The sequence below is a fragment of the Pteronotus mesoamericanus genome, unplaced genomic scaffold, assembly GCF_021234165.1.
Source record: "Pteronotus mesoamericanus isolate MK-2021 breed Mesoamerican mustached bat unplaced genomic scaffold, CSHL_Meso_final scaffold_651, whole genome shotgun sequence".
NCBI lineage: Eukaryota > Metazoa > Chordata > Mammalia > Chiroptera > Mormoopidae > Pteronotus > Pteronotus mesoamericanus.
Genome location: NW_026555325.1, coordinates 17,974,231 through 18,000,503, shown reverse-complemented (window position 1 = coordinate 18,000,503; position 26,273 = coordinate 17,974,231).

Sequence of the window (26,273 nt, the reverse complement as noted above, 5' to 3'; positions counted from 1 at the left end):
TGTGAGTCCCAGAGTCTCAGTCTGCAAGTCCAGGAGACAGCACAGTGGGCAGGGAGTTAGTGTCTTACAAAAAAGGATCTGAGGAACCAGGTGGATAGCAGGGCAGACAAAGTTCTCAGTCCAGCAGGGCAGAGCCTCTGGTAGCTGATGCCAAGGGAGATCAGCATGGCATGGAACAGCACCCTGCTGTGTGAGGCCCAGCTGTTGAAGCAGTGGCCTGAAGCCTGCCTCAGTTATACCTTGAGAGTGGTATACTCCACCCTTCTGAGTCTCTTGATAAGTGTCTTGACTCCCCGATGGCCAGTGAGGGATTCCCCCATGAACCTATCTGTATGAGGTCCCGCTCTGCAGACATAGTTGTTCTGATCATATGTGCAGATATCTTAGGTGTGCCTCCTTGTCAGATGTGTCTAGCATGACCTAGGTAGTTTCCCTCTTGAACACAAGTGTCATGGCTGGCTGACAGCCATCTTGGTTGACATGGGTGAGGCCATCTTGTTTTATATACTTTATGCTATTTTGACTGGACCAATGCCATTTTATTGGTCTTGCTCTCCATAAAAATGAATAGAAAAATCTTGATCAGTTTTGAGGAAAGTGTGGAAAAACTGGTACTCTCAAATACTGCTGATCTGAGTGTAAGTGGGGGTGATCAACCTGACAATATCTCATTAAAGATCAAATAATCTCATATAGCAGTTCAGTTTCTATGTTTAACTTGGAAAAACAGTTATGCCTGACTACAAAAAAGAATGTAAAAGGGTGTCCAGTACAGGTTTTTTGAAAGAGCAAATATTAAAATCAAATTTACTTACTAGATACCTATCAGAATCTGAAAGACTAAATTATCCAAGAATTAGATAGATCTCTGTATATTAAAACAGATTTCTAAAATATAAAATTAACTATGTTTGGTATCATTTAATATGTCTTGTAATGTTTTCTAGGGATACATTCATGTGTATGTAAATACAAAGAAATTGTTCTGCTAAAATAGTTATCCCAGAGAAAGGAAGAGAAGATATTATTACTAGCGGTAGTGATAAAAGGGGATTTTAGTTTTGTTCCTGATATCTAACATATTAGTGAAATATAATACACACAGGTAAAATGGCAGGCCATAAGTGCACATCTTGATAAATTTTCATTAACTCAACACAACTATGTAATTAAAGTCACAGAAATTCTTCTTATGTCCCATTCCAGTCACAAAATGTCCCTCAACAGCAACTGTTATATGGTCTTCTAAAGGCATAGATGACATATCAATTTACTTACATGAGGAATCTAAAAAGAAACCAAAACAAATGAATAAACAAAACAAAAGAGAAACAGACCCATAGATAAAGGGAACAAGCTGATGATTGGCAAAGGGGAGAAGGAAGCTGGGAATGGCGGGGGGTTCAAATAAAAATTAATAAGTTAACATTTAAGTAGTTTAAAAAATAAAATAAAAGTCTTTTGGACTATGTGATTTAAAAAACAATTTTTATGCATTTACCTTTGTAACAAAAAGAAAGAAATTAAATAAGTTAAGTCCTGCCTTCATAAAAAGTATAAACAATAAATAAGTAAAAAATAAATATGTGGTTTTAGGAAATGAGAAGTGTCATGAAAACACATTTTTATTTAAATTTATTGGAGTAAGTTTATTCCAATAACTATAAATATAAATAAAGATATATTTTATTTTGCTTACTATATAGTCTAGTTTCCTTTGTGACAATATTTGACCCCCTTTACCCTCTTCATCTTCCACTTACCCTCTTTTCCCTCTAGTAACCACCATACTGTCATTTGTTTCTGTGGGTTTGTTTGTTTTATTTGTTTGTTTCTTTCAGTTTCATATCCACCATAAGAGTGAAATCATATGGTTTTTGTTCTTTTCCATCTGACTTATTTCACTTAACATGATACTCTCAAGATCCATCGATGTTTTTGCAAATGGCACTATCTCATCTTATTTTTATGGCTGACGAGTATACAAGAGGTAAAAGAGGTAAAGGGGGTCAAGTATATGGTGGCAGAAAGATACTAGACCTGGGTGGTGAACACACAATGCAATATATACATGATGATTATAAAGTGTACACCTGAAACGTATAATGTAATTAATTGATGTTACCACAAAAAAATTTAATTTTTAAAAAAAGTATTCAAACATTCTAAAAAACTAAACAAAAAAATGTATTGTAGGATGAGGAGAGCATCAGGTCTTCTCATTCACCCTGACTCTTTGCTTCCATGTTCCTATGAGGAATTATCTTTTTGTTTGAATGTCTCTAGTTACAGGGAACTCACTGTCCACTAGGACGTTTCAAACATCTCACTTGCTAATTCCTCTGATGGCTAGAAGCTCTTCCTGATCCAAAAGCTTAAGTTTAGGACTATATAATTTATACCATTAGTCCTAGTTAGGTCCTTTGAAATTGCATGCAACAACAAAAACAAAACAATCCTTTTTCCCCCAAGACAGCCCTCTCATGAGTTTCCTTTCTATGCTGACATTTCCATGCCCTCACCAGTCTGCCTACTGCTTTCTAGACAAAACCCAATTTGTCAATAACATCTTTTAAATAAGGTTCCCATACTGAAAGACAAAAAAATCTCTATCAAAGCTGTTACCAATGTAAAAACACGCAGGCATGTGCACACACAAACACACACAAGCGCTTGTACATAGAAATAATGTTCCTCTAACTATATTTTCTTCCATTCCACATTTCAGATCATATCATCAAATGCCTTGCTGAAATCCAATTGTATAATGTCCATAGTATGTTTTTGATCTATCACTCTATTGATTATACAAAGGAAAAAGAAACTAAAAAAGAGAGATAGGTACTCTGAAATGGACCGACAACAGAGAGATGGGTACGATTCCTAAGGATCCTTGTTTGGATCCTTAGCCTCCTATTTATTCCACCACGAATCACATTAACGTTTATGGAAGTGAAGCTTACTACTGACTCAAACTGAGCTTCCAGCCAGGTCATGGGCTCAGATTTTTGTTTGTTTGTTTGAGTACGTAAGTAACAGAAGAGTTAGTAATATAACATGTAATGTACTTTGCCACTGTATGTTAGGGTAGGCCAGTATGGAGCTTCTAAAGGCCCCCTGTGTGGAATTTTGAGCAAAGATTGTCCAAGGAGTGAGGAAGGAGGGGGATGCTTTGAATAGGGGGTATTGACAAGGTAGATCATAGAGAGAATGGGAGCTTCTTGATGACTCGGCAGAAATGGGCATGAGGTGGCAAGGACAAGTGCCCTGCAGGCCCATGGTGCTCCTCAGCAAAGAGGGTTGCTGTCAAGGGTACCTTCGACCCTTCTAGAGGAGAATGTCTAAGAAACAAGGGTGGACTCTAGGGCTGAACTTCAGCATGAAGTAGCGGAAAAATTACCTTAGAGGCAGCAGCAAATGCTTCCTCTCTGGGGAGGGGTCCTGGGTGGTCCTAGAAGGATGGGAGTGGGACCAAGAGGTGACCAAATTTCATTTATTCTGACTCATAAAAATAAAGACCTGTGATAAAAAAATGAAATAAAATAAAATAATAATGAAAATGAACTACAATTGCAATAAAAAATTCCTATGCATCAAATGTGAAATTAGGTTGAATATGAAAATCTGCCAAGTATGTACTTTGCAAAAGCAGTTTGGGGATTATACATAAATAATTCTCTTCTGTCAAAAAAAGAGAAACAAAATAGATAGGTGGAATAAAATATAAAAACTGTTGCAGTGTTCAAATTGTTTAGATTAGTCTCTTGGATTCTTCAGTCTCATTATTAGTCTGATTCCTAATCACTTCAAACATCATCTAATGTGATGCCCTGGTCTCCCATGTAAATGTAGTCCCTGCCAAATGTCCCTGAAATATATGCACACATATATATCTGGAAATATTTACGCTACTCTGCAGAACTTTCCCTGCTACCTCAGAGAACCTTAGAGAGGATGGGCCAAATGCAGAGGGGTATCTGGTTAACAAGTCCATATTCCTACCCTACTCCCACAACTTATATTCTTTTTCTGTTTAAAAAGACATCTGCCATTGGTTTTCTCCCAATTATCCTGCTAGACCTTCGACTCTAAATGCTCCAGTGAAACTTCTGATGTATCATTGCACTATAAAAAAATGTTTAGACCATCACCACTGTCTCTTCTTCCATAGGTTGATGAAATTGAAACCTTAAAGTTTTACTCACAGATCAAAATGTGATATAATCCTTGATATGATTCATTCTATTAGTAGATCTAAGATTTATTTAGGCCAGTAACTTCTTTTATCCTACTATTGCTCATCAGGGCAATTTTTTAGCAATATTCACATTAATATTCATGAAAAGAGCATAAAATTTGAAATTCAGACCTACTATATGTGTTGCATGATAGCAGAGCTAGTAGAAGTTTAGGTGAAATGGAAGATCTGTACATGACTAAAATAAAGATATTGGGTTTTCAGGATTTATTTTTTCATTTATTATAATTTTTTGATTTTGCCAAAGATGTTCAAGATTACTCATTTGTAAAACTGATGACATTAATATTTGCTAAGTTTTTCTCTTAAATCTTTAGTAATATTTGCTTTCTCATTTTAATGAATGCAATGTATTAGAAACCTCTCTGATATTTGTTAATCCAATGAGGGACAAATAAATGTTCATTCAGAATTAATCTGCTCAAAACAAGAACATAAATCTCCCAACATTCTAAAATACTAACTGGTTAATTCACTTAGGATGACTACTTGCAATAAAAATAATTGCATCTGAGTTAATGCGTTTTATCCTTTCTGACAAACTTTACAGTTACATTTTTATCCAAGACCAGTCTTAGTCCACTTTGGCTTCTATACAAAGATACCATAAACTGTGTAGTTTATGAATAACAAGAATTTATTTCTTACAGTTCTAGAGGCTGGGAAGTTCAATGTCAAGGCACCTGCTGATGGGTGGCTGATGGAGCCTGTTTCTTAGTAGTCTTGTCACTGTGTCCTCACATGACAAAGGCATGTGGGAGCACTCTTGGGCTTCTGGTAAAACAATACTCCCAATCATGAGCACTCTACACTCATGAGCTAATCGCATCCCAAAGACATCACCTCCTAATATCATCACCTTGAAGGGTAGGATTTCAACATAAGAATTGGGAGGTAGGGGCTGCAAATATTCAATCTATGTGTGTAACAACCACCCTGTTACGCTCATCTTAAATTTAATATGTAACATGTGATGGGAAATACTATACATTCCTATACATAAAGAGTTTTTGTGTGGAAAACCAGTGGTCTGACAGAATCTTAATTCTGTGGCAATCAGAACGCAAAACCTTTGTGGGATTCTCAAAATCTCTAAATGAAATACAAAAATATTAAACACCCAGTGTTCTTCTAGAAATGTCTCAGAAATAAGGTACTCAGAAATAATTGAACAAATGTTGTCATTAATTTCTTCCACTCTTTTCTTTATCCTGGGAACTGGAGCAAACCATGTTAACCAGAGTAATGGGAATATAAAACATTGTTTACCCAAGTTTATATTTGAATGATTAATTTTATAGGCTCTGGAGTGTGGCAGAGAGAAATTTGGAGTCCTAAATCTGCTACTTCCTAGAATATAACTTGTCTTAGCTCAGACTGCCATAACAAAATACCACAGACTGGTTGAATTAAACAAGAGAAATATCTATTTCTCACAGTTCTGGAAACTGAAAAATCTAAGATCAAGGTACCAACAGATGTGAGAGCTCTTTATCCAGATTGCTGACGGCTGCCTTCTCTCTGTGTCATCACATGGTCTGTTCCTGGAAAAAGCTTTCTTGCCTCTTCCTTTTCTTATAATAGCATTTAATATAATATCATCCTGAGCGCTCCACCCACATGACTCATCTAAACCTAATTAACTCCCAAAGGCCCCACCTCCAAATGCCATCACATTAAGGACTAGGGTACTAATTTATGAATTTTGAGAGGACACAATCATTTAGTTTATAACAAAATAACTTTCAGTTGTCTTATCTAAAAATCAGGACAATAGTAGGACCTATTATATGATTTTTACATTAAATAAGGTAGCACAGGTAAGTTGTATTATCTCCATATATTTTGATACAATATATAGGTTAACTATTCAATTTATTTTTTATGAATTATTTGCTAGATTTTCTTCTATGAGACCACTGTCCAGCTAGAAGCCTTTAAATGTTAACTTCGTCTGCAGTGAATGGTTTTATTTTACTTATCTGGGAAAATAGAAAAATATCTCTACATACTTAGGCTTATTCATTTTGATGGATAGAATTTCTCTATTGAAAAAACTATATTTAATATGGGATTTAAAATCCACATGTAGAATGTGATTCTTTTATTTTTACTCTAATAGACAAAAAGCACCAAGTACCAAAACAAATTTAAATGCAATATTGTGGTTTGAACATTGTCTCCAGCCAGTCTTTTTCTCTGCATTTCTTGACACACTAAAAAATAGCTCCTACCTTACCTTTCAATCTCAAAATAATGTTCTGCTCCCAAAATATTAAGAGTGTATGAAGGAACAATGATGAGCTATAAAGTGCTTTCTTGAGTATAATTTTTAAAGTCAATAAAGCAATCTGTATCTTTCTAATGTCTTTTGTAAGTACATTGTGGTCTCAATGTATCAGAATATACTAAAATCCTGGATGAAAACCTGAGGTTTGTCAACCCAGAGATAAGCCACACTGAAACTTACATTTGGAATATAGAGTATTTTAAAGAATTACTGAGAAAGTAGGAGGCTGGATTGCTCACACATGCCTACAAGGGCACGGTATTTGCTGGGAATGCATATTCAGAAAAATAGTTCTTAGAGGAAGAAAGATAAATTTCAAAAACTATGCCTAAGGCACAGTTGTCATCTTTTTTATTCCACAGTTTTCTTGTGAAGGTGAAGGAGGGAAAATGTTTTAGGTGTAATACAGTTTTATTTCAGGATCCTTGGATCTGTTGACCTAAATGTCCTTCACCGTCAAACATTATGGCATCACGTTGAGGCCAAATTCAGAACTATACTGAAAAAGAGATTGATTAAGTAATGGTGTATTTACTCAAGCTACAATATCTCCTGGCACTTATTTTTTTTATTTTGTATTCAAAATTAATCATTGGTGAATTACTTCTTCTTTCACTTTATATTACTTTAGGAAAATCATGATGAATTTTTCAAGGTGTGTGTGGTCACAAAAAGTGATGGTTAAAATATCAAACAAAAGAACATATTAAATTTGTTTATAATTTGTCTTAGTTTAAATAACTTCTGAGGAAGAAATTCTACAGATCCACTGATCTTTACCACAAAGTTTACAGAGCCTGGCATCATGTCCAAATTCAAGTTATAAGGTCAAAAAAACTTGTGTGTGTGTTTGAGAGAGAGAGAGAGAGAGAGAGAGAGAGAGAGAAGAAAATGTGTAGAAAGTTATGTTCTTTATTTGTGAAGGTGAACAGTGGTTATGCAAAATTGTCCAGAGTCTTTAAAAAGGTTTAAACCAGAAAGGATGATGGGGGAAGCTCTGAGGGTTTAACACTCTTATACTTTTCTTTCTTTGCTCATAATTTTAAGCCTCCTTTGTATCTATTCTTTTGTCCATTAATTAGGTGGTCAGTATATAATCATTCTACATAATTCAAAGAATTATTTTAGGAACCAATTTTAATTTTATGAGCAAAGGTATTTTGTGCCAGTATAATGTAGTAAATATTATGTCATATTGTTTAGAAGAACATCAAACAGGTTCAGTATGTGCAATTTCCAAAGTTGTTTTATGAGGACCGTCTCATATGTACTCTGCTTTTGTACATACCTAATTTGATTATCTGGTACCTTGTTATTGGAGCAGCAGTGTGGTAAAGTGGGAAATGCAACAACTACAGAATTAAGGCTCTCTTATATTACCGTTACAGCTCCCATGCATCATGACTTCAGGAAAATTACACAATTCTTTAGCCTTAGTTTATTTATTTGAATTATGCACACAATCACATGCTCAATAAATACTGGTTATAGCTAATGATCTATTAAATAAATCATTAGTTGTTTTGTGAAAATACATAAAATTATCTTTATTGGTTAATTTGATCACTCTTCTTCCAAATTCTAATTAGGGGAGCAAATTTGAAAAGAAAAAAGTACTTAGAGAAAAACAAACATTTTACACCTGATAATTTTCTAGCAGAAGGCTGACAATAATGGCCTTTCCATTGTGTCACTTCACTTGTGAAATAAAGTATTTTACTTTGTAGAGATCTATCTTTTCTCCATTGTTTCATCTTTGTATGTTTGAGGAAGGAAAAATAATCTTAAATCTCTAATTATAAATTAAAGTTCATAGAATCTTTGAAAGAAGTAAAATTACCATGCTGGAATACCATTTTATACATACTTCAGCTATTTAAATTTTAAAAATTATTAAAATAGATACCTAAATAAAATGGCTTCTTTTAAAATAGTTTTATATATTTAGGATAGTTCAAAATGTAAATCAAGTTAAACTACCAAAAATTGAGTGTAGATATTTTAAATTCACATACATAACTGTTTTTTACAGTTTAGTAATCTTTGGAATTGTGTAGAAGAGTGTTTGCAAAAGAAAACCCTATCTGTAAGATAACTATGATTAGTAAGTATGCTGTCTATTATTCAGAGCACTCTAAAATTCTCCTGCTGGGATGACATTTGCAAGTTACTGTAACAAAAAGTATTTCTTCTTTCAAAAAAATTAAATATATTTTTTACAGATCCAAAAATGAAAGTAATCCAAAACCTCACTTTTATAAATTGGAAGCTTGTAACACATTATAATACGAGCATCATACATAATAATAGGAAATGCTTTTCAAATATTTCAACTTTATTATCTGCATCTAGTTTAGATTTTAAATCCAATTTAAAAACAGAACAATGTATTTACCCATAGCACTCACTGAAATAATTTATGTAATTAATATTGTAAATAACATAAAAATTAGAATTCTAAAATGAAGAAAAAGTAGCCATAGCATTTTATATAAATGCTTTACTATTTACACAAAATTAAAGTTCAGAATAAAACAGACATATACATCCCTAGACATGTTTATTGATTAGGCTTGTTTTAAATCCTTTATTACAAGAGTGAAGGGATATTCTCCTGAAAACATGTTGAATTACAGGTACAGCTTCAGAAGGCAGAACTGGATCTAATCGATACCCATAACTAGGAGGCAGATTTAAGCTCAGTATGAAGAGACAGTTTCTAACCGTCAGAACACTCTGTCCTAAACATAGTGACTTGGGAGCATTCACCAGAAGATCAAACCATCTTTCAAGGATGATCAATAGAGGATCAGTGCAGTAATAGTGATCTAGATATCCTGTAAGAGGAATTTCACTGCACACTTTCACTGACCAAACTGACAATAAAGTTGGCTTAGACTATTTTCAGGGGAGGAAAATTACTTTAAAAGCAAGGAGAAACTTTATTTTTTTTTTAATTAAAACAGTAATGTATCAAAAAGAACAATATTATATTAGAAAAAATTCACGGTAATACAACTATCTTTGCTATTGCAAATAACTATGTAATTCTTTCCCAACTGCTAACACATCTTATGAAGTTACACTAAATATACCATATTTTGATTTCTCTCCCAGTTGATAAATTATGAAATTTTTTGTAAGATGTTTATCTACTCATTACAACAGTTGATGATAACACAATGGAAATAAAAAATGATCATGAAGAGGGAGATTATGGTTGATTACATCAATTAAATGCTTCTTACATGCCAGACAGAAGCATTTTGGGATAACCACCTTATTTAATCCTCCCAACCTATTTACAGATGGAGTTATTTAGGCAAAGAAAGTTTACATATTTGCTCGATCATAGAGCTGTTATGATGGGGTTAACAGAAGTGGTTTTAAATATAATTGTATTTAATATGCCTGAGGAAACAGAAGACAGGATTTAGAGTTCTGGCACAAGCTGGACCATAATACGTAACTCCATAACTAAACTCCATAGTTTCAAACTCCATAACTAAAAAAGACAGTAACATATTAAGAACTCGAAGTATTGTTTTCACAGGGAATTAGATAACAGATGAAAGAGATTTAGTGAACTAGAATATAGGTCAGAAAAAAGACATTCATATTAATACTTAATGTGACAAAAGGATGAAGAACACAGAAAAAAATATATAATGTGAAAAAGTCCTAGATAACTGTAACTAGAGACCCAGAAATAGAGGAGACAGAGTGCAAGACAAGAAAAATACAAAAATAATTAACTAGCATTAATTATGGTGATTTGCTAGAAATTGGTACTTAGTTTGAAGAGCACACCATTGGGATGAGTGCCATTTTAAGACTGATATAATCAAGGCTTAAGAAAGCACTTAATAAATATAAATGATTCTGCCAAGCACAAGGAAAAGAAATTGTTTCTGGGTCCCAAATGAATCAAAAAGGCAGTTAATGTTATCTTCCCTCTATTATAACCACTTTTTCATGTTCTTTTACCTTTGTCTTTTATTCTTTGCTCTCCATTGCAAACACAACATTCTCCTTTAATATAAACACTTAAAATAAAAGTGACTAAAATTCAGGGAAAAAAATGTAATGAGATATCATCATTTAGTGATGAAATATTAAAGTCAGAGAGAATTTCCATGGCTTAACAAACTTTTTGAGAGTTCAAAAATACACTGAATTCTTATACCTTTTGAATAGCAATGCCATGTCTAGGAATTTACAGAAATGTATACATATATATATGTGAAATGACATAAGTGCAATGACTCTGATGCATTCTTTATAATAGTAAAATATTGTAAATAATCTAAATTGGTAAAGTAAGTTACGTGCCATTGCTAACAGCATACTATGTAATACTGTGCGGCAACAAGACAAAGTAGTATTAGGAAACCATATAGTAACTTTAGGAAACTTCTACAGAGCAGCTCTAAATGTTACTATTATTCTTGTTACAAAGGGGAGGAAACCAGCATATAAAGAATAAGTAACATGTCCAAAGAGGTTATAGCACTGCTAAAAGTGGAGTGGAATGTTAGCCTAGGCATTTATTAAAAATATCTTTGCACCTTGAGTGAGTATATGTCCCAACAACCCATAGTAATTATTGCTAATACTCCTATTCAAGCTCCAATGTATCTTGGTTTGCATGATAATTTTATGCTTACTACATATACAACATATCTTTGGTTGAAATCTATCCTTAGGGGAGAAGAAATGACAGGCAATGAGCATTCTGCAAGTTTGTAGTACTGGTTTTCATGTCAATAACTCCAACTTTTTACAGTGTCATCTTTCCACCATACTGAAATTATATTTTTATTTTCCAACTTTGCAATTCAATAACCCTCTATTTATTCTGATCTCCCAGACAGCATGATTTCACCTATAAGTGGAACCTAACCAACAAAACAAACAAGCAAGGAAAATATAACCAGCTACACTGAAATGGAAAAGAAACCAGCAGAAATGAGAGGGAAAGAGGGAGAGGCTGGTGGGGAAGGGACGGGGGAGTGGGGTCAAAAAATGTGTGTGAAAGACCCATGGACAAAGCCAAAGTGGGGAAGGATTGAGGGAGGGAGGTGGGGTAGGTGGGGCAAGGGAAAGTTGTGGAAGTTAAATGGAGACAAATGTATTTGAACAATAAAAAAAAAAAATTAGATTTTCCAAGCTTTACAAGGTTAGTAGCTTTGGCTCACAATAATTACCTCATGTGTGTTTAAAATACATTTCTAAGTATGAATGTGTTCCTTTGCTTTGCTCTCTAACAGACACGCTGAATTTCATATCCCAGAAAAGAACCTTTAGAAATGTGCATCTTCCATGGAACATTATGAAAAAGCTAAGTTCATTCATTTAGTTTTTAGAGACTACTCTGACATCTAGAGTTTATCTCTTCTAATTTATATGTTATGATTTTGAAACAAAGGAATTAGAAATACTGAAATTAAACAGAAACTAACCATAATTTATAACCACATGTATGTTATTACATGAATGTAAACCTTAGGAAAAAATAATTTAAAGATATGGGGGAAGGCAGAGACAAGTGTATTTAAAAAGTAAATAAATTAATTAAAAAAAAAAGATATTCAATGGTTAGGCATTAGGGTCATTCAAAGACTAAATCTGGATACCAGATTTTTTTAAAAGGAAATCATTAAAGAAAGAATAAAGCATATATGATACCTAGAGTTGTATTGTGAAGTTGAAGTTGATTCAAAGACATCTTCTCTCTTGGTTCTGATACACTAATCCTTGTGTTTTATCCATATACCTAAACACCTAAACACTAACTTATAAAATACAGCATATCACTTAGATATATGAAATTAGTTTCTATAAAAATTAGTATGTTTGAAGCATTTCAATTTATCAGTATTTCCTTAAAAATTATGGTACCTTAGATATACTTCTACATTCTAATAACCAATATAATTTCCTCCCAGATATCCGCATTGCTAACTTCCAAGTTTATTTTTCATCTACATTGTGTGTGGGTAATAAATTAATGACCTATATGCTATAAAATAATGCAACACTTGAAGAGAGGATGCCCAGATCCCCAGATAGCAAACCACAAGGCTCTGAGAGGAACAAATTATTAACAAAGAATTATTAACACTTCTTTTTCATAGCTTTAAGTAAAGGAAAGAAAACAGGGTAGAACCCATTTAAATCATGGGAGGCAATGTGCAAAAAATGAGGTCTGGTTAGAATTAGACTACAAACTGAGGTGTGCTCTGTGAAATGTAAGGCACATGTTGAACATGTGTAAGGATATTCATGTTTGTTCTTTCCAAATTGATTTTGACATATAGTCGTATATATATCCAACTTACTAAGTAATATATAATGATAAGCTAGGAAAGAAAAATCATTAAAAGGATTCAGCTTCAGACATTTACTTGGATAAAAGACAGGAACATAAATCAACTACAATGTTCCCATTTTATGTAAGTATTATTTCTTTAAAATATTTCACAAAAATTGGCCTCCTGACAGTATCAGAATCTCAGAAGAGCTGGTTATTGCAACTTGAGTTCCTGTCAAGCCAGAAGTAATGCAAATGAATCTTTAACCAAATTAGTGACATCAGTTCAGACTGACAGATTGTAAATGTCAAGGGAGTTTGGGGAAAATGTATTTTTTCTTTATATCCTATAGATGAGGTCTAGAGTTTATAAATTGCCTTGGTTTTAAAATTACATAACTGGCAGATATCAATAATCACAAATCTTTGATAATACCAGCTGGAAATTTGTATTGGCTCTGCAAATTGCTTAAATATTCCACTTTCAACCACTTAAATTATAGGCTGAGTTCAAGTAAGATCTGAATATATTCTGTCTTCCATTAAAAAGTTGATTTAATTCTATGCAAAGAAGTAGAAAAATATTATCATTAATAGTTGTTAAATAATATGTTTTCTTTAAAATCAGTGATATATAATCTTTCTGGGTTACAGAAATATTTGAAAATCTGTTTCAAGCTACAGAAGCAGTGGAGTTGACAGTGATACATGTTCTCTTCAGTGTTCATCTATGAAGCAGGACAGTTTATTGTCAGATATCTCAGGTATAGGAAAGAGCCCAGGCTTAGCCTTTTAAACTGCCCACTGGGGTAGCATGGATACCTAGAATATCCAACACAGCAGGTGAGTTGCTTGGTAACTCCATTCACTCTTCAGACCCACAGCAAGTTGAAATAGTAAGAGTTAGGATTCAACTTCCTAGGGCAACTAATTAATGAGAGCAAGGAAAATTCTAGTGCTGAAAGTCAAACTGAGGAATGCTACAAGTTTTTGGAACAGAATCTTAAAACAGGATCTAAGCCATGAACTAGAGGACATGGGACAATGCAGGCCTGGGAACATGAGCAGCGTCCAAAATATCAGAAGAAGCTCTTTCTGACAGCAACTGAGTTGCAGTTCACAGAACAAAGTGAGACTCAGTGGATAGCATTAGGATACAAAGTTCTTGTTCTTTGAAAGCCAACCTGGTGCTATGATGTTATGGTCCACAGACAGACACTTATTTTCTTTTTACCCTAAATAAACAATGAAATCACTCCTTAAGAAAAAATACTTGATCATATAAATAAAGTACACATCAACATTCTTGAATTTTAGTAAATGTCAGTAAGCATAAATTATCACATTTTATCTCCTTAAATACCAATGTGGTAGAGAAGGTTGTTTGCTTATCTAGGTATCTGTTTTTGTTCAGATATCTACCCCTCCCTGTTCAGCTCATGTAACTCAAGTAAAGCTGACATCATTTTCAGCCCCAAAGTTTGTCATTTTCAGTAGGTCCTAAATATTCCAGTCGATGATTGCAATTCCATACCATATGTCAATGATGGGAAACCTATGCCACACAGCCTTTTCCTAATGATTGATATTTGACGAGGAATGAGCACATGCTTTAGTCCTATCATTCTGAAGGGAACAGCTTTTATTTTCATGTTTAAGAGAGTAAGAAACATGAGAAAGAAACATCTCTCTCTCTTTCCAAGCATATAACCTCAATTACTTCCAGAAGTCATTTGGTGTTGAGGAGGAAAGCCAGACCAAGGAAGAGTTTAAAGCTGAAACATCAGTGAGTTTGGAAAGTTCAGCTATGGACTTCCTCCCACTTGAGGTAATTCCTCTCCTTATTAAACTAGTTTGGATCGGGTTTTTTGTTCATTGAATCCAAAAGCTTCTCAATTGACAAAATCATTCTATGAATTTCTTTGTCTATTTTTCTATTCATCTCTTTAGATCAGATCATTCTGATTACAGTCATTTTTCTTTTCTTGATCTTCATATTTCTTGGTTGATTTTCTCCATTCTTATAGTTCTAATAACTCCTCTGTGTGTTGACATATTCCTGTCAGACCTGAATATTGAGCCTCAAAATCATATTTATAAATACCATTAGTCATCTCCTCCTGTGTCACCAACAAGTTTCTGAAAATTAGTATTCTAATATTGAAATTCTCATTTGTGGTTTATGTTGGAGCCACCTCTTGCTCCACTTATATTTTCATTATTTGTTGTATTGTCATCCACTTAACTTCAGAGTTCAAGATTTCATTCTCATTTTCTCTTTCTAGCTTTTATCCAATCAGCAATGCACATTTATTGTTCCTATTTCCTAAAGTATTCCTATATTAATTTCTTCTTTGCCCTTATTATGTAACTCTGTAAGCCAAGTTCTTCATCATCTCTCCCATGGTTGCAATCTCCTCCTGTTTGAACATTCGGCCATGAATTTCTCTCCCTTCCATCTATCTTCGAGACACAAATTCCAGTCATCTTTGTAAATCAAAAAGTAATTCACCCATTTTTGTATAGGAAAATCAAACTGCTCAATACATCTTCCGCAGCATTTCATGGCCAGACCCCATCTATCTCCTGGGTCTTATTTTCTTCTACTATGATTCTTTCACACATTTCTGTGCCCCAACAGCCTATGTTTGGTTTGGATGTCTGTTGGTTCAAAGACTCAGGAGATTCCCTGTGAAGTGAGAAACTGGTAATGTACACAGGGGGCAAGGAGAGACTGAAGAAAGTGGCAGAACACTTCAGATTGGTAGGTACAGGTTTAATAAGAGAATTGACAAGCAAGAGACTTGACAAGCAAGAGAACTGACTTCAGTGGCCTCAAGATTACTATATCTCTGCCCTGCACTTGCCCACCAAAATCTCAAAAGTTTATACAGAGGCCTTAACTGGATTCAATCATGTATATTATCCAGATGGTCTCAAGAACACCTTATTCTCTCATGGCCGCGTCCTTGAATATGGCTCCAACTGTGGGAACAATGGGAAGAATATACATTTCAAGGGACAGGGAAAGGGGTAAAGAGCTTCCAATCGTTTGAATCCACTCTTGGTTTAATGATTAGTCACACCCTCAATGACCTTCTCCAACAATGTCTCACTTTTCCGAAGCATGCCTTATTTCCTCTTGAATTCATGTAGGTATAGATGTTTATTCTTCTACTTCAAAGTCCTGACCCTATGTCTCTGCCTAAAAGGCTACTATTTATTCTCCAACATTCAGCTCAGTAAATTCACTGAAAACCTATTCTTAGCAGCAACTTCAGCTCTTAGACAGAAGTAATCTCTTTTTGCCCTATACTCAAATCACATTATACATAACTTCTTATATAGCAATTCCCACATCATGCTGTCATTTATATTTTGTGAGTCTAGACCTGCTTTTAAACCACCAGCACTTTAAAAAAGAAAGACATGATTCATCTGGGAATCTCTCAGACCAGTTAACACAGTGTCTGGTCTATAATAATGTTTCAATAAATGTCTGCGAAAGGAAAAATCTAAAGGATTTCTCAGGGTTCCACACAATGGCAAAATATATGCTTTGTCAGGAAAGGTTAAAATTTTAAGCTTGTGCTAACTACACTCACACCCTGTCATCACTCTATCATCTGGTGATCCCATTTCACCTTCTAGGTTGTCCTCAAGGACAAATAACTTGGAAATTTCTCTCCCAGCCAAAAGCTGAAAAAGAATGTAACAATGTCCTAGATTTAAATAGAAGAATAAAGATGTTCATGAATTTATTTCTGCTAAATAACCCACCACATCCTAAAGCTGTTAGAGGTAAAAATATATATATATCATGATATGCATATATACACAGTTTAATGAGGTTTGAATGAAATCAATAGAGAAACATAAATTGGCATAACACTTTTTATGTCCCTATGTTACAGCTGTATTGAATGTGGTTTTTTTCCCCAAACCAAAATCCTTCAAGGTAAAGGGAGATGTTATGCCAGAACAGGGCAGGAGATGAAGGGCCAAACTTATCTCGACCAAAACCAGACCTCCTCTCTGGAGCCTTCATAAAGAGCCGCTCACCAAGTGTGCTCTATCACCTGGTGTGACACAGTAATATTCTGTTTTCAAGCTTTCTCAGAGAGATGATAATCCGCAGCCCAATATTATGTGCTATATTTCTCAGCAGCTTAGCAGTGGTGCTAAATTCTTTTAAAGTGTTGTTTTGCCCTTTCTTGCGTGAAGGTCCTGGCACATAGATCAGGAAGTTTTGTATTGTTTATGAGGATGTAATTTTTGTGTTTCATGTAGGCCTGGCATATTCATGAAAATGATAAAATAAACTAGATTGAAATGGAACCCAAATCATGAGATTTTTCTGAATGAAAGATATGTTCCCTGATGACTCAATGCGAGAATAAAGCTGCAAAACTCCATAGTTCATGTGTGGCATATTTATATACTGTAACCACATTCTAAACTTTTTTAGTAAAAAAAAATTGGGAAAGTATAGAATAAATAGTTCTGGCATCACAATAATAATAGGAATAGTAAGTATAATGATCATAATTCTTGAGTGTTTTCTATGTGTCAAGCACTTTTTAAGCACTTTGAATCTATTAATGTGTTTAAATGTTACAAGAATCATATTAAGACACTGCTATTATACCCATTTTAAAGAAATTGAATTATGGGGTATAAAAGTAACTTGTCCAAGGGCACATGCTAGGATGTGGCAGAACTAGTAAGAGAATTCAGTCTAGATTTACAGCCTACATATTTTATAACCATGTAAACTCCCTCTGTATTTTAGTTATCCAAGAAGAACTATTGACTTTCTGGAAAAGGTGCAAAAGCTTATTGCACATTGTTGATTTATGGTGCCAATGATGAATTTCATTCTATTTTAGCCTTTTATACTTGTACATAACCAAGTCTTAAATATTCAGGAGTCATTTACATGTAAATTATTCTTCCTAACTTCTGTAAATTTAACAGGATTTAATTGTTGAATTGTATAATTGAAAGTTATTCAGAAAATATTCAATAGCAAACAAATGCCTGGATGTTTTAAACAGCCAATTTGAGTATTTCAAAAAAGTAGGAAGCACATTACTCAAGGTTATTTTGGATTCCAGTGAAACCCAACTTAATCAGTGAGCCATAGTCAAGTAGTGGATAACATCACATGGTGCACGTGAGACTGTGAGGAGCAGTTTCCAAAGAAGAGAGAAGTGGCTTATAAGTCAAACCAGAAGGAAGTCTATCATCAGTTCTATGCAATTAAATAATCTAATTAAAATTATAATTAATGGATTTCAATGACCAGCTTGTTCTTATTATTATGTGCAATGAAAAAGAACTCTAAAAAAATAAGGCTTCAGTTTAGGAGATATAAAATAAAAAATGCCAGGATAGTTCCATATCAAGTTGAGACTCTTGTCAACTCACTATGAGAGGAAATGCTATCCAGTTTTTAACTTCCTGCAAGAGCTGAGAAGTAAAATATGTTCAGAAAGCAGAAAGAAATTGATCTCCTAGCAGCCAAATTAATCTTTCATTAGCAAATAAAAACCATATAATCACATCCAATCTCAAAAGCTAAATAGTAAAAATCCCAGGAGCTTAAGATAGAAAATACACCATGAAAGCTTGAAAATTCTATTTATCAGTAAAAACAGGTTCAGAAATCCAACCTTTGATGCTGTTCTTTCATAATTTATTGAATTCAACCTCCCCCTTCAGTTAAGGTATTGGATAGGGAAAGCTCTTTCTATGAGCCATGCTGAGGAAGAGAATGAAATAGTTACACAATGGAGAGCATGAAGCAACAAAGGAAGGGGGGCTAGAAAGGCAAATTCCACATCAATGCTGTGAGAAGGGGGAAGGCACTCTGACAGAGAAATGGAACTAGTTCCAAAGCACATTAAAGGAAACAGACACAAATTTCAGACCTGTTGAATCCATTGTAATCCTCTCGCTTTGAGTTGACTAACCCACCGAAAGAGACAATCTAGACTTTTTCAGAAGGAGAAGAAAGGGAAAGAATAGACACACACACAGACAAACATACATACACACACACACATACACTGTTTTTATTGTTTAAAACAATTTTAAAAATCAGGGAGAAATATGGAGGAGGAGTGAATGGGAGTCATGCTGACCAAACTGGAATTGCGACTATATAGTGGAGAAATCACCTGGAAAATAATGGAAAGATAGTGGGAAAGGAGCCTTGGAGCCACGGACAGAGAGTGGATTCAACTTTCACACATCCCAATGGATGAGAAGTGTGATGGAGGCTCGAGAGGGTGGGCTGGGTGCCCACGGGCACTAGCTCCAGAGGGACATTGGAATGGCCAGTTAGCTCCCCTCAAGAAGAATGGGTTCTGAATTATAAACAGGGACCTCTAAACTACAGCTAAGACCAGGAAAATACAGACAAAACACAACCCTGAAAAGCTTACGGGTGCTCTCTGCCAGAGACAGGTGCCTGGGGATGCAAAGAGACATTTAAAGGGCCAAAGCAAAAATTGCAGTGGCAGCCACCCTCCTTGATCTCTGGGTAGAGGCAGCAGCAGGGTGGGCTGGTGCCTGGGAAAAGATTGGTGAGGAAAACTTTGTGAAGAGAACTGAGACGGCGGCCGGTGGAGCCCTGGTGATAACGCACTTCTCACTCTGCAGCTACTATCTGGCTCAGGCATAAGGGAATCAATTAACCTGCCTTTTGTGCGCTCCACACACAGCTTGTGCACGTGTGAGCTGGGGGGCTAAGTGCAGACTGGCTGGGAGAGCCCTGAGGAAAGACTGGAGACGGAGGCATTGGGGAAAGAATGGGAGGAGAAACCGGGGAGTCCTGACTTCCTCCTTATTCACAATATACACAAGTCAATAAACGTAATCCATCACATAAATAAAAGAAAAGACAAAAACCACATGATCATCTCTATAGATGCAGAAAAAGCATTCGATAAGGTACAGCATTTATGATCAAAACACTCAGCAAAATGGGAATAAATGGGGCATTCCTCAATGTAATAAAGGCCATATGTGAAAAACCTACAGCCAACATCTTATTCAATGGGCAAAAACTAAAAGCTTTCCCACTGAGATCGGGAACACAACAAGGATGTCTGCTTTCACCGCTTCTTATCAACATCGTATTGGAAATCCTAGCCACAGCGATCAGACAAGAAAAAGAAATAAAAGGCATCCAAATAGGAAAGGAGGAAGTAAAGCATTGTTTGCAGATGACATGATAATGTATATAGAAAACCGTATAGACTCTACCAAAAAACTCCTCAACCTAATAAGTGAATTTGGCAAAACATCAGGATACAACATCAATATTCAGAAATCAGGGGGGGGGGGGGGAAAAAAAAAAAAAAAAAAAAAAAAAAAAAAAAAAAAAAAAAAAAGAAATCAGAAGCATTTTTGTACACCAGCAATGCAACAGAAGAAGAAGAAATCAGAAAAAAAATACCATTCTATATAGCAACAAGAAAAATAAAGTACCTAGGAATAAACTTAACCAAGGAGGTAAAAGACCTGTATGCAGAAAACTATACAACATTGAAGAAAGAAATGAAGGAAGACACAAATAAATGGAAGCATATACAGTGCTCATGGATTGGAAGAATTAATATCATCAAAATGTTCATACTACCCAAAACAATTTATAGATTCAATGCAATCCCTATTGAGATACCAATGACATATTTCACAGAAATAGAACAGACATTTCAAAAATTTATATGGAACCATAAATGACCCCAAATAACCGCAGCAATTTTGAGAAAGAAAAACAAAGTAGGAGGGATCACAACACTGGACATCAAACTGTATTACAAAGCCAGTATACTCAAAACAATCTGGTACCGGCACAAGAACAGACCTATGGACAAGTGGAACAGAATAGAAAGCCCAGAAATAAGCCCAGGTCTCTATGGGCATCTAATATTTGACAAAGGGGGCAGAAGCAGAAAATGGAGCAATAATAGCCTCCTCAACAAATGGTGTTGGGAGTGCTGGATGGCTACATGCAAAAAATTGAAACTGGATCATCAGCTGACACCATACACAAAAATAAACTCAAGATGGATAAAAGACTTAAATATAAGGTGCAACACCATCAAAGTCCTAGAGGAGAACATTGGCAGGAAACTCTCAGATATCCCATGCAGCAATTTTTTCACTGATATGTTTCCTAAAGCAAGGGACATAAAGGAAAGAATAACAAGTAGGACCTCATCCAAGTAAGAAGCTTCTGCACAGCTAAAGAAAACATCAGCAAAATGAAAAGAGAGCCAACTCTATGGGAAAATATATTTGCTAATGATACATCAGATAGAGGTTTGATCTCCGAGATATATAAAGAACTCACTCGACTCCACTCCAAGAAGACAAACGATCCAATCAAAAAATGGGCAAAGGACCTGGGCAGACGCTTTCCAAGGAGGAGATACCGAGGGCCCGGAGACATTTGAAAGGATGCTCAGCATCAGTAGCCATCAGAGAAATGCAGATCAAAACCACCATGAGGTACCACCTCACACCGGTCAGAATGGCCATCATAAACAGATCAACAAGCAATAGGTGCTGGCGAGGCTGTGGAGAAAAGGGAACCCTCGTACACTGTTGGTGGGACTGCAGACTGGTGCAGCCATTGTGGAAAGCAGTGTGGAATGTCCTCAAAAAGCTGAAAATGGAACTGCCTTTTGATCCAGTGATTCCCCTGCTGGGACTAGACCCTAAGAATCCCAAAATGCCAATACAAAAGAACCTATGCACCCCAATGTTCATAGCAGCACCATTTACAATAGCCAAGTGTTGGAAGCAACCGAAACGCCCATCAGTAAAGGATTGGATCAAAAAACTATGGTACATTTACACAATGGAATACTACGCAGCAGAAAGAAAAAAAGGACTACTCAACTTTGCGACAGTGTGGATGGAACTGAAGAGCATTATGCTAAGCGAAATAAGCCAGGGGGCGAAAGACAAATACCATATGATCTCACCTATAAGTGGAACCTAACCAACAATACAAAGATGCAAGGAAAATAAGAAAAAAATTACATATAATTCACGTAAATAGCTACACTAAAAGGAAAAGAAACCAACAGAGACAAGAGGGAAAGGGGGTGGGGCAGGGGAAAAGGAACGGAAGGAGAAAGTCAAGGAACATATAGCAAGGACTCATGGACAAAACCAAAGGGGAAGAGCTGAGGGAGGGAGGGGGGGCAAGGGAAAATGTTGGGGGGTAGGCAGAGACAAATATATTTTTAAAAAATTAATTAATTAATTAAAAAATCATGAGGAATTCCTAGTGTTACACTGTAAGATGAAAATAGTAGGATTTTAATTTATACATACCATACAACATATAAAGGGCAAAGAGGGAAAGAAAGAACAAGTAAGGAAAATAACACACACAAATACATATATATAGACACACACACACACACACATATTTTTACACACATATGCGCATATATACACATATAATTTTATATGTATTAATATATATGCATGTAAAATAAAAGTATGTATGCATATTAAATATGTGTACACACACACACACACATATATATATAGCATACACACACATATACATAGCTTAATTGGCATTTTCAATGTCATGTAAAGAATGCCAAAATGTTCAGAAATAATTTTCAATTTTATAGTGCCCATCACCATAAAGCCAAGTTCAATGTTAAATTGGTTTATACAATAAGAGAAGAGAGTAAGAGACTCTCTGTTGTGACAGCTTATAGGGGATAGGAGTCAAAGTGATGCAGTAAATAAAAGTTCTGCACCCACTATTTTACAGGTTACTGTATTTTGTTAATTAACTTTTCAGTTATATTATTCACCCAGTCTTTCTAACACAGTACCTGTTCTGTGGTTGAAAGAGCCCCAGAATTGCAATCAGATAACAAGGGCATAAACTTGGCTTTGTCATGTGCTATAATTGAGCAAAAGTAATTTCACTTCTAAAGTGCAGCAATAAAATCAATATGACATATTTGTGATGAGAATTAAGTAAGATTGCATGTGTAAGAACAACTTGTGACCATAGTTATTACTATACTGTAAACTGTAAAGTACTAGGCAAATAATAACAGTAAATATTACTTTGGATATCATTTGTCAAGTTATAATACATATTACTTTAATCTAGGCACAGATTTTGTAACATTAAACTTATAATCAAAAAAGACAAATTAACTTTCTACCCAAGGTAAAATTTCATGCAGAAATGGAGGATTCCCTGGTTAATACTGTAATAAGATTTTCAGTTTTAATAACTGTCCTTTATACTTCCTATTAAAATATCTATAAATATATCCAAAAGTCAAAAGCAAATAGTTGCACTGGAACTAAAGATAAAATTAAAATCATATATCAACAGGCAAAGGGGAAGTTCATGAACTTTATTATTGGTGATAATTTACTGAGAAGCAGAGGCTTGAATTATGTACCATGTGCTTTATTTGGGGAAACCACACAATGAAACAAAGATAAAAGCATACTGCAGAGGTTCTCAGAGGATGGTCCTGGAACCATGGGGACCAGACATTAAAATCACATGGAAATTTGTTAGAAATGAAAATACAGCAAATTCCCAGTCTTCAACCTCAAACCTGCTAAGTCAAAAATTCTGCAGGTAAGGCCCAGCAATCTGTGGTCTACCAAGCTCTCCATGATCCTTATACCCACTGAGGTTTGAGAACCACGGGTACAAACACAAAGAAGATGTAGAAAAATATACAGATTCATTCACAACCTATGAACTAACTCCAGTAGGAGAATTTGTGATGGGCTAAAACAAGTATTATTATTCTTACTTTCAGGCGAGAAGATTAAGAACCAGGAAATAAGAGACTGATCCATTTCAGCCCAATTAGGTAGAGTCATTGTTTTAATTACTTGACCCTAAAGACTCTCTCTTTCCTAACATTTAAATATAGTGTTTCCCTAGAGTTGAGACTAGTAGTCTGGGAATTACTTATGTAAGTAAACAAAAAAATTTTGAACAATTTCTGTTTCATGTCTTCAAAAACATTGTAAAGGACATGGTCTAGATATTTGTAAACTGTAAACAAAATTAAATGGGAGTAGAGAAACAAAAAGAATGGGTGAAGAAATGAAAGAGTCTGAGATAGTACAAAAGAGAGTGGTAGAATAAAATTTATGTTGAGTAGGTTAAAAGCAACCTGGGAAGAAAACAGAATAGAATATGAAAGTAAAAGGCATATTGTTGAAACCATGACAGAGAAGATAAAATATATGGAAATCTGAGAACTGAGACCTAAACAAGAATGGCATTTGCTTCCAAGTGAGGAATATAAAAACAGAAAAAGAAGCAACACTATATGATATAATATGGAAAAAATGGTGACAATGAGGAAAGGACTGAGTATATGTATTGATAATAATCACAGAATTCCACACAAAAATAAGGATAAAAGACCAATTACCACTGGGCATATCATGATAATTTCATATTATTCTAAGTTTAAAGGTAGAAAAAAATTCACAAATTATCCGGGTTTAAAACACATCTCACATTGGAAATAAATAAAGAACATTAAAATGAGAATAAACAGAGGCTATTTATTCAGAGCTTGCTATATGTAGCAAAGGGTCAGCTACTACTACCTTACATTTGCCAGAGACCTAAAGGCAGGCAAGGATATGAGAAAGCTTTATAGTAAAAGGAGGAAAAAAAAACCGAAAAGTATGTTCTGACTGGAAGTTGTTGGCATGAGGAAGTGGTGTAACTACAAGCAGGGCATCTTGTATACTTTGATTAGGGGGACATATTTGGCTACCTCCAGTCAGTCCTGTATCAAAAACAGGAGGCAAAAATTAGAGAAACTTACTCATTGACCAAGTTTGACTATTCTAAGCTGAAGTTTACAGAGGTTGTGGTTTGGCTTCCCAGGCAGGCTGCTGCAGAGGTTGTACAGAGGTCAGAGCTCTATTGCCATATGTAGTCTTACCATTCATCCCAGATAAATTAAATAGTTAATTTCTCCTACTTCTGTGTGTAGTAGCTTGCATGCAATAAAAACCCACTTGGTCATAATTACTTCTGTACTTATTAGACTTATACAGATTAAACGCATTAAAAGACATCTGTAGTATTTTGAACATAAAAATCCACTTTATTAATAACTCAAAAATTAAAACCAATAAAGTGTAGAAAAATATGAGACTGTTAACTGACACTCAGATAAATAAAGTTTTACTGAGCTTACTAGCAGTAGAGGTTATCACCAATATCACCAAGGAAAAGATGAATAAATTTTACTGCACAAAAACTAAATATTTATGTAAATTGAACTGTAAAATGTGATACAAAAAATATGCAAATATGAAAATAAAAGTGTTTTATGTTTGCATATCTTTTCAGTTAGTCATTTTCTCTTTTTTAACTTTAAATTTCACATATCAAATATAACCAGCAACATTGAAAGAAAAAAGAAACCGACAGTAACGAGAGGGAAGGAGGGAAGGGGTAATGGCGCAAAGAAGGGTAAGGGTCAAATCAAAGAACATGTGTAAAGGACCCATGGACAAAGCCAAAGTGGAGAAGGATTAAGGGTAGGAGGAGGTAGTGGGTGGGGAAGGGGAAAGTGGTGGCGGGAAAATGGAGACAAATGTATTTGAACAATAAAAATAAAAATAAATAAATTTCACATATGCAGTCTATGAACTTTCAAGTGTTGAAATATTATGCTGTCACTTTTTATTGTTTAAAACAATTTAAAGATCATGAGAAATTCCTAGTGTTACACTGTAAGGTGAAAATAGTAGGATTTTAAGTTATACATACCATACAATGTATAAAGGGAGAAGAGGAAAAGAAAAAACAAGCAAGGAAAATACACACACAAAGAATTATGACTGCTTTGTTGTATGATATTTTAAATTTTAAAATTGTATTTAATAAAACTGCTTTCAAAATAAAAAAATTCTAAAGATAGTTTTTGGAAATATATATATAGATATGTACTATCATATATATAGAACAAATAATATGGGAATAAAAAATAATTTCATGTTCTGTGACAATTTTAGGACTATGTTATTTCTGTAACTTAAAAAATATTTAATTTTAATCTGAATATTTTTCCAGTTCAATGGCAAACATCCTGCTTTAAGAAATAAGACCTAGAACCTGATTCCAAAATTAATATGGTTAATATTCTCAACCACTGTTCAGTCATAACACCAATTAGTGACTTTGATTTTAATTTCAATATTTCATAATGCTTAACTAGTTCTTTTTTATTTGATGCTATATTCACATTTGACTCTTTCATTATTATTATTAATTTTAGCATGAGATATTCATTCTATACAGTGTTATATTGAATCTATGTAAACTTAAATGCTGATGAAAGGGGAGAAAATTAATA